We start from the raw sequence: 11,257 nt of genomic DNA, 5'->3' as shown, positions 1-11,257 counted from the left end.
GTGAGCTCTCCATGCTTCACATTAATTACCGCACCCGCGGTGTGCAAGAAAGGTCTACCTAGAATGATTGGAATGTTGAAGTCTTCTTCCATGTCAACAATGACAAAGTCCACCGGGATGAAAAATTTCCCAACTCTTACGGGAACATCTTCCCATATCCCCAATGGTGTCTTCGTCGATCTATCAGCCATTTGGAGTGTGATATTGGTCCATTTAAGCTCTCCCATCCCTAACCTTTTACTTACCGAGTACGGCATAACACTCACACTAGCCCCTAGATCACATAGGGCTTTGTTGATCGTCGTGTCGCCAATGGTACACGGTATTGAGAAGCTTCCCGGATCTTTAAGTTTTGGAGGTGAACTCCCTTGAAGTATTGCACTACTCACCTTAGTGAAGACGATAGTCTCAAGTTTCTGGATCGACTTCTTGTTTGTAAGGATGTCTTTCATGTATTTTGCATAGGCCGGCACGTGATTGATTAATTCCGTGAAAGGAATCGAGACTTCTAAATTCTTCACGATTTCCATAAATTTTCCAAGTTGGTCATCAAATTTGGGCTTGGCTTGACGACTCGGAAAAGGAAGTCTAATCACAATGGGCTCCTTCTCCTTGACCTTGTCTTCATTTTTCTTTGAAAATTCTTCTTTTGATGGTTCTCCATCCTTGGAGTTTTGCACAACTTCTTCTTTGTCACTAGCTTCCACAACTTCATCCTCAACTTGCTTCTTCGGTGCTTCATACCTTGTACCACTCCTCAAGTGAATTGCACTAACCGTTTCATATCTTGGGGGATTACTTTGAGGTGGTAATTGCCCCCTTTTGTCTTTGTGAGCTTGAGGATGCTAGTTGAGTCAATTGGGTTTCCAACATTTTGGTGTGAGCTAGGATGTTGTTGATGGTGATTTCCTTTGCTTGACTATATTTTTGCATTTGAGTGAAAAACTCTTGTTGATTTTTTTGCATTTGGAGGACCGCTTTTTGAACATCAAAACCTTGGTCATTTTGTTGATTGTATGGAGTTTGATTTTGGTAACCTTGGTTTTGGTTGTAAAAGGGTCTTTGATGTTGGTTTCTCATGGGAGGTGGGGTGTATGTTGGTTGAGGGTTTTGAACATTTTGGCTTTTGTATGAGAGATTTGGGTGGAATTTGGTGTTTTCATTGTAAAAATTGGAATAAGGGGTACCACTCTTGTATGCTTGGAAAGCATTCACTTGTTCATTTGTTCCCCTACATTCACTTTGGTCATGTCCCAAAGTTCCACAATTCTCACATATCCCACTTGGGATTGATGAAGATGACGTCATGGCATTAACATGATGCTTTGGTGATTTTGAGGCTTCTTCAAGTCTAGCCATAGCTTTTTCAAACTTCAAATTGATGGTATCAATTTGAGCACTAAGTTGGGCACCTAATTGAGTAATGGAGTCCACTTCATGCTTTCCTCCTTTAGTAGCCTTGCGAGGTCTACTATATTGTGAATTATGGACCGCCATTTCCTCAATTTTGTTCCAAGTTTGATTATCGTCAACTTCCGTGAACATTCCATTTGATCCCATGTTGAGAATGTTTCTTGAGTCTTCATAAAGACCGTTCCAAAATTGTTGTACCAAGAACCACTCGCTAAGTCCATGATGAGGACATGAGAGATAAATTCCTTCGAATCGCTCCCAAGCTTCATACAAGGATTCTTCATCTCTTTGCTAAAAGCCCGTAATTTGAGCTCTTAGCAAGTTAGTCTTTTCCGGTGGATAGAACTTTTTGTAGAAAGCTAGAGCCAACTTCTTCCAAGAATCAATTCCGAGAGTAGCCTTATCAAGGCCTTTCAACCATTGTTTCGCGGTGCCAATTAGGGAAAAAGGAAATAAGACCCATCGAATTTGGTCTTGAGTTACACCGGTTTGAGATATCGCATCACAATAGTCACAAAAAGTCTCCATATGAGAATGAGGGTCTTCACTAGGCATTCCCCCAAATTGGCTTCTTTCGACTAATTGGATAAATGCGGATTTGGCAATAAAATTTCCGGTTAAATGTTGTGGTGTGGGAGTACCATTGGGTAGGTTCTCCTCGGTGGGTACGGAATGTGATGAAAACTTAGGCATTGTGGGTTGATTTTGTGTTGGATTTTGTGTTGGGTTCTCCTCACCTTCTCTTGCAAAAGGGTTGATGAACTCAATAGTGTTTGGTTGAATATCCACAACCTCACCAATACCTCTCAAAGTTCTCCTAGCAAGTCTTCTATTGTTTGTCAAAGTCCTTTCAATTTCGTGATCAAACGGTAACAAGTTACCTTGTGATCTTCTAGACATGCAAAATATCAAACAACTTGAAAATAATTAGAACAAACCTTGAGGAGTTTTACTTCCCCAAGGCAAAGAAAGACACAACTAATAGCAATATAAGAAAATCTAAATCAAGTTAACACCGTCCCCGGCAACGGCGCCATTTTTGGTCGGACTCTCGAGGAGGTTTAGTTTTCGGTACTTGTCGTTAGGAGCACCTAGACCCAAAACACAATTTATAACTTCACAAACAACTCTACAATTAGTAAAGAGGCAAGTAAAGGTCGGATCCCAAGGGACAGGAATTGAGATGAGATTTTCTATTGCAACTAGTGGTGTCTAAGGGTGTCACAATTTGGGGTTTTGAAGTAGAAGATCACTAAACTAAATAGCAATGAAAGTAAACAAGCAAGATGATTAAAAAAGGATGTAAACAATTGATAAAAGGCACTAGGGTGTCATGGGGTCATAGGGGATTCATGGGAATTGATCACACAAACATATTCTCAAATTATAAGCAAGCAATTATTGTTGTGATGGATCGAGTTGGTTTATATCTTACGATCCTAGGAAAGTTTGGGTCCCAGAGCCGAATCGATTAGATTGTACAACACCTACAAGTCGACTTAATCTTCCCTACTCAACTATATGCATGGTCTAATGAGACTCGAGTTGGTTTATGTCTTACAAGTCTCATTGAAAAGGTAGGTGATGGGTAAAAAATGCAAGCATTCATAGGATCGCATTTCATCAAACATAACATGTGCATAAGTTGAGATCACAACAAGCAAGCAAATAAACTATGAAAACATATTAATTTAAGCATGAATCATCCCCCATGTTGGTTTCCCCTAATTACCCATTAACCCTAGCTAAGGAAACTATTCACTCATTATCATGTTGAACATACTAGCAAGGTTGTCAATCATACCAACAAAGTAAAACATGATGAATAAATGAAAATGATTAACAATAATTAAAAAGGGATTAAGAGAATTATACCTACTAATGATTCCAATAATAAAGCAAAGAATAATATAAGTACTTGATGATAGATGTGAAGGTTGTCAATCTCCCAATAATAACCCAAATAATCTTCAATTACCCAAAATAAAGGATGAACAAAAGAGAGATTAAGGAAATGAAACTTGTATTAAAACTTGATTAAATGTTGATTACAAGATTAAAGAGAGATTTGATTGATATTAACTACACTAAAGATTGCTAAGAAGAACATGCTCTTCTAATTAGACTAATGGGGTATTTATAGTGGGGATTAGGTACATAAATTAGGGTTAACTAAGGGCTTAAATGACGATTAAGTCCTTGAGGAATCGCCGGTCTCCAGGGAGAATCCGGTCTCTTTTTCGCCGGTCTTAGAAAAATATGCGCATCCTTCATTGAAACTTGTAGAAGACGAAAAGGCTGACACACAATCCGAGCGTCTAGAGCACGGGACGGGCGGATTATGGAGGTTCTGGCCGAGCGGATTGTGGAGGTGGACGGGCGGATTGGGGTGATTCTGGACGGGCGTCCAGTGGGGGAAGACGCTCGGATTGCAGGTGCTGGACGGGCGGCTTGTAGACAATCCGCTCGGATTGTCTTACAGCTTCTTTCCTTCTTCTTTTCTTCATAGAATCCTTGAGGATTTCCTCGGGGATGCAAGGATCTTTTCTCATCATTGCCCATCTACTATAGTATGTACAAAGACCTTCTAATCTTGTCTCTCCTTGATGCTTGGTCATTGAATTCAATCAATTTAGCTCTATTTTGCCATGAAAATGCAAGGTTTGCACTCCTTTCCTACAAAGGACACAAAACCTCAAATAATATGCAAAACAAAGGACTAAAGACAATAAATGACCCAAATATGCACTAAAAAGCATGGGAACAAGGCTAATTCGGGGACTAAATGTGCTTAAATTATGGTCACATCAGGTACACAAACAGTTCAAGCAGCTCAACACAACCCCAGTCTCCATCTCCAATCTCCACACAACTGACTACACACTAAAGTGTGTAGCCCTGCCAGAGTACCCATCATAACAGGTTACTCCTCGCCGCCAGTGGGGGACCGCAGCCGTTCCCACCTAAGCCCCGCTCATCTCCATCGAGCGATAAACCTATGTTCATTAATGTGCACATCCCTTCTGTGGCGGGTTCCACAGAAGGCGAATCAAGGGCGTGAAGCCACTCCCGCAAGTGACTCCACTCAGCCAGGGACGCACCCCGAAGAACACAGACAGATACAACAACAGTCAACGACAATAAACAACAACCGTCACAACACCAACAATTACCAACAACCAATTCCAGTACGATAATTACTCAATAACAATAACAATAACCACACAATCATGTAACTAATACTGAGTAGGGAAACCCTACCTGGAATGCAAACACACAGCAAACGATCTTAGCAGCTGTCTCAAAAACTCTCCTCTACGAACCCTCCTCCTATACATATCATCATATAATTACTACTAACATAATCAAATCATAGAACCCCCAATCCCATAAATTAGGGTTTAAACAATCTTAGCCAAATGCTATAAAATTGGTATGTAGGACTTACCCTTGACGCAAGGATCACAAAGACACAAAGAACAATGAAATCCGACCTCTGAAGCTCCGGGATTTGCCAATAATGCGAACAATGCGAAGAACGTAGTTTGGAATCTCTTTTGAAGTAATTAGGTTTGATAAAAGTATATTATGAAAGTGACGGAAAGGTTTATATATTAATTCGCGTTATTAACAAAACCCGACAAAACATTACCCGTAAACCGGGCTACTCGATCGAGTAACTGACGTACTCGATCGAGTGCCGCCTACTCGATCGAGTACCAAGGCTATTCGATCGAGTACCCTGTCAGAAACTATTTTAAACTGCAAAACATCCTTACTCGACAGAGTAAGGCCCACTCGGTAGAGTACCCAGAGGCTCATAAAACCCTAGTATTACAATAAATATGAACATGTGATTTATTTTACTCATTTTAAGGAAGCATATAATTCAAATGCGCATGATTAATGTCTATAAAAATGTCTATTAACGGATGATCTTGAAATACGTATGTAATCTCAATTAATTTTATCATTATAACTAAATATGCATAGAATAACAACGGTCACATTGTATTCCATATGGATAAAATATAAATAATATAAATATCAATGAATTAAATAGCATATTTCTTGACAAAATTGAGAACGTACTTGGTTTAAAATAACAAGTTGAAAATATTATCTCTCAATATTATGATATGTTCGTAATAAACGATAAACGTTAATTTCCAAGGTAATATTCGAAAATATAAAGCATACTTTATTAAATTATCTACAAATTAAAATTTATAATTGCTTTTATGTCACGATACTATATCCTTACATGGCAATTATTAATCAAATCGGAGGAATACCGTAGATTTAAAGAAGACCATGTCTTAATTCACATTTAAGGTTATTCAATGACTGGTTAATCATGACCATGAGAAACTGCTTTTGAATAAGATGAATGATTACACTAAACTATAAAATGTATTCAATGAAATAAAAATATATCTCTAGTATGCGAGGTAATAATGATTTGTTTTGTTTATATAGGCGTTTAGATGAATCTCAAAAGGGTATAAATATGTACATGTAATTTAGTTTACTCTTTAAGGAAACATATAATTCAAAGCCGTAAGATTAACGTTTATAATAGGATGATCTTGGAATACATATGTGATCACCACAAACTTTATCGTTATAACTAATTATGAATAGAATAAAAACGGTCACATTGTACGTATTTCATATGGATCAAATATAAATAGTATAAACTTAAATAAATTAAATAACAAATTTTAAACGTAATATTAGAAAATTTAAAATAAATAATTAAAATACATACAAACTAATATTTATAGTTGCTCTCATGTTATAATTGTATATTTACATGGCAATTATTAATCAAATCAAAGAAATACCATAGATTTAATGACTACCATGTCTTCATTCACATTTACGGTAATTCACTAACTGGTTAATCTTGACCATGATTAACTGCTTTTCAAAAGGATGAATGATTACAGTAAACTACAACATTTTCAAAGAAAGAAGTTTATAACATAGTGCATGTGTGATGAAATAATGAAGTCTTTTGTTTATATAGCCATTTAAAAGGTCCTTAAAAGGTTATAAATATGTACATGTTATTTATTCTGCTCATTTTAAGGAAGCATATAATTCAAATGCGCATGATTAATGTCTATAAAAATGTCTATTAACGGATGATCTTGAAATACGTATGTAATCTCAACAAATTTTAATAACTAAATATGCATAGAATAACAACGGTCACACTGTATTCCATATGGATCAAATATAAATAATATAAATATAAATGAATTAAATAGCATATTTCTTGACAAAATTGAGAACGTACTTGGTTTAAAATAACAAGTTGACAATATTATCTCTCAATATTATGATATGTTCGTAATAAATGATAAACGTTAATTTCCTAGGTAATATTCGAAAATATAAAACATACTTTACTAAATTACCTACAAATTAAAGTTTATAATTGCTTTTATGTCACGATGCTATATCCTTACAGGCAATTATTAATCAAATCGGAGGAATACCGTAGATTTAAAGAGGACCATGTCTTAATTCACATTTAAGGTTATTCAATGACTGGTTAATCATGACCATGAGAAAGTGCTTTTGAATAAGATGAATGATTACACTAAACTATAAAATGTATTCAATGAAATAAAAATATATCTCTAGTATGCGAGGTAATAATGATTTCTTTTGTTTATATAGGCGTTTAGATGAATCTCAAAAGGTTATAAATATGTACATGCAATTTAGTTTACTCTTTAAGGAAACATATAATACAAAGCCGTAAGATTGATGTTTATACAAGGATGATCTTGGAATACATATGTGATCACCACAAACTTTATCGTTATAACTAATTATGAATAGAATAAAAACGGTCACATTGTACGTATTTCATATGGATCAAATATAAAAAATATAAACATAAATAAATTAAATATTAAATTTTCAACGTAATATTAGAAATTTAAAATAAATAATTAAAATACATACAAACTAATATTTATAGTTGCTCTCATGTTATAATTGTATATTTACAATGCAATTATTAATCAAATCAGAGAAATACCTTAGATTTAATGAGGACCATGTCTTCATTCACATTTACGGTAATTCACTGACTGGTTAATCTTGACCATGATTAACTGCTTTTCAAAAGGAAAAATGATTACAGTAAACTACAACTTTTTCAAAGAAAGAAGTTTATAACATAGTGCATGTGTGATGAAATAATGAAGTCTTTTGTTTATATAGCCATTTAAAAGGTCCTTAAAAGGTTATAAATATGTACATGTGATTTATTTTACTCATTTTAAGGAAGCATATAATTCAAATGCGCATGATTAATGTCTATAAAAATGTCTATTAACGAATGATCTTGAAATACGTATGTAATCTCAATTAATTTTATCATTATAACTAAATATGCATAGAATAACAACGGTCATATTGTATTCCATATGGATCAAATATAAATAATATAAATATAAATGAATTAAATAGCATATTTCTTGACAAAATTGAGAACGTACTTGGTTTAAAATAACAAGTTGACAATATTATCTCTCAATATTATGATATGTTCGTAATAAATGATAAACGTTAATTTCCTAGGTAATATTCGAAAATATAAAACATACTTTATTAAATTACCTACAAATTAAAGTTTATAATTGCTTTTATGTCACGATGCTATATCCTTACATGCAATTATTAATCAAATCGGAGGAATACCGTAGATTTAAAGAGGACCATGTCTTAATTCACATTTAAGGTTATTCAATGACTGGTTAATCATGACCATGAGAAACTGCTTTTGAATAAGATGAATGATTAGACTAAACTATAAAATGTATTCAATGAAATAAAAATATATCTCTAGTATGCGAGGTAATAATGATTTCTTTTGTTTATCTAGGCGTTTAGATGAATCTCAAAAGGTTATAAATATGTACATGCAATTTAGTTTACTCTTTAAGGAAACATATAATTCAAAGCCGTAAGATTAATGTTTATACAAAGATGATCTTGGAATACATATGTGATCACCACAAACTTTATCGTTATAACTAATTATGAATAGAATAAAAACAGTCACATTGTACGTATTTCAAATGGATCAAATATAAATAATATAAACATAAATAAATTAAATAACAAATTTTCAACGTAATATTAGAAATTTAAAATAAATAATTAATTTACATACAAACTAATATTTATAGTTTCTCTCATGTTATAATTGTATATTTACATGGCAATTATTAATCAAATCAGAGAAATACCATAGATTTAATGAGGACCGTGTCTTCATTCACATTTACGGTAATTCACTGACTGGTTAATCTTGACCATGATTAACTACTTTTGAAAAGGAAAAATGATTACAATAAACTACAACTTTTTCAAAGAAAGATGTTTATAACATAGTGCATGTGTGATGAAATAATGAAGTCTTTTGTTTATATAGCCATTTAAAAGGTCCTTAAAAGGTTATAAATATGTACATGTGATTTATTTTACTCATTTTAAGGAAACATATAATTCAAATGCGCATGATTAATGTCTATAAAAATGTCTATTAACGGATGATCTTGAAATACGTATGTAATCTTAATTAATTTTATCATTATAACTAAATATGCATAGAATAACAACGGTCACATTGTATTCCATATGGATCAAATATAAATAATATAAATATAAATTAATTGCACTTGTATAGTCAAGTACCAAACATGTGCATCCAAACATAGTCAAGTACCAAACATGTGCATCCAAATCCTAGGATAGAACAAATCATGATTGCACTTGTGTGAAAGCGACAAGACACCTCGAAGACGTGCTACATGGCTCGCGCCTCTTCGAGCAGCCCAGGTGGCCACGTCGCTCAAAACTCACACAACCACTCATTCTCCTATAAATACCCCACAAATGCAACCATTTGAGAGTTACGCAAGTGTCTGCCCCCTCTTATCTCCCTTAAAATTCTCGACTCGACTTCCTAAGTCACAATCCGACACATGTTTACGACCTACCGATCGTAAACACAAGCCTTACACATTGTTTGGTACCGTCATCGTGCATTAAATCACTTGACCGACCATCTCGACCACTACACCATCACTAAACTTAACAAAACACTCTTTTCACTTACCAAAACGGTTTTAAACCGAGTTTTCCGACCAAACGAGTTGATACACTTACGTCGATTTCTTGCCATAAGCCTAGCATGTACGTATGAGGGTGTAAAACTCTTCTTTTATCATGTTTTCATTTGTTTTATGACTATAACATGCTAAATCATGCATAACATGGTCCAAAACATGGGAAGAATGAGCCAAAATCGGAATTTTGGTGGAGGCAGAGGCTACTTACGTAGCAGATAGGCTCGCGCCTAAAGGACCCTGCCCAGCCTTAAGTCCAAACCGTGTTTGGTCTCTTCATCTCTTTTATTTCCATATTTGTGAATGGTTTTTTACCATTTCAAATATTTTCAAACCATTTTTACAAGTTTTAACCATAAAACATTTTTCACCCTTGGTTCCTAATACTATGACGGTTTAATCCGTGTTTCGGTGATAATATTTGGTTAATTACATTTAAAAGGTATTTTAAAGCCTTTCATTATTTCTTTACATTTTCAAAATAAATGTATTAGTCACCAACACAAAGTCATCCTTGGTTCCATATACCATGTCGGATTTTAACCCGAGTATGATGATGAATGTCGACTAATTATATTCAAATGAACTTAAAATAATTAGTTCATAATCATTTCCAAAACTGTTCATGTCAAGCTTGCAAAGTCGAACCCGACATCGAATATCGCCAAAACAATGACGATTATTCAAGTCTCGTTCTTCAAATCATCACAAAGACGGCCTAAACGGCCCTTTCAAACATAAACGGGTTCAAATACCCATTTTTCAACACATTTTACAAACGTTTTTCAATGGTCAGAACGCGTCTTCCATCGTTGACTGAACCGCGCCTAAACGGGCCATTCTTTTTTTTTGTTTTCAAACCAGGGGCGACCCTCTTGCATCGCCAATAGGCTCGCGCCTCTTCTGGCTGCCTGATGCAGGGTATGTTCCCTTTCCAGCATTAGTCTAGGACGATCCCGACTCCGGCTAACTTGGATATAGGACAAATCAAATGACTAATTTGCTCATTCAAATACCGTATTTGCAAAACGCCTTACTAAGACAAATGGGTCACGTTATGCACCATAAACCTAACTCGGTAAATGGGTGTTTAATTTCCGTCTTGCATGCGAATCAACCATAAATCCAACTCGACATCTTATACTTGATACTTGGATTAAATCAACCAACGTAGAAAGCTCTCACATGTTAGGTTTAAACTATTGGATGCGCATTCATGCATTTAAACCGTTTTATCAACTTTTGCATTCAACCAACCAAGATCGATCAGTAGAGGCCGCTACCGCGGGCGGGATTGGGTGTCTGATTAAAGGGCTTCCCAATACGTACCTTCACCTATTACTCAGAAACTTTGGATAGTGGACGACGTTATCCAGGGCGTACGAGAGTCATTCTAGAGATATGATGCTAAAGAGGGACGATTCCTTATCTTTAATACCTATGTCAAACACTGCTTTGTGCTTCATTTGACCGAAGTATAAAGTGGATTCGAACGGGTTCCAAGTATCCCACAAATTCTTGGTGGCGACTCCGAACATCTCTAATCGTTTCGAGACCCTTGCCGAGACAAAACCGACTGATCTAAAACGATCCGGTCAAAAAGCATTTTTACGCCGCCGAGCGTGGCTTTCAAAAGACCGCTATATGTACACAGATTGGCTTGGCGTGTAGGTGGCTATGTCCACAGA

General features: G+C 35.2%; 1 non-coding gene across 1 annotated transcript; it reads left to right on the top strand.

The window, feature by feature from the left end:
• The first annotated feature begins 1,627 nt into the window (after positions 1-1,627).
• On the top strand, positions 1,628-1,734 carry LOC141610234 (small nucleolar RNA R71). Its single transcript, XR_012528132.1, has one exon. It is a non-coding gene; the product is annotated as a small nucleolar RNA R71 (small nucleolar RNA).
• The last annotated feature ends 9,523 nt before the right edge of the window (positions 1,735-11,257 follow it).

Source organism: Silene latifolia, chromosome 10, assembly GCF_048544455.1.
Source record: "Silene latifolia isolate original U9 population chromosome 10, ASM4854445v1, whole genome shotgun sequence".
In the NCBI taxonomy this organism is placed as follows: Eukaryota; Viridiplantae; Streptophyta; class Magnoliopsida; order Caryophyllales; family Caryophyllaceae; genus Silene; species Silene latifolia.
The sequence above is the reverse complement of the archived record's forward strand: the minus strand, read 5'-3'. Positions and strand labels throughout refer to the sequence as shown.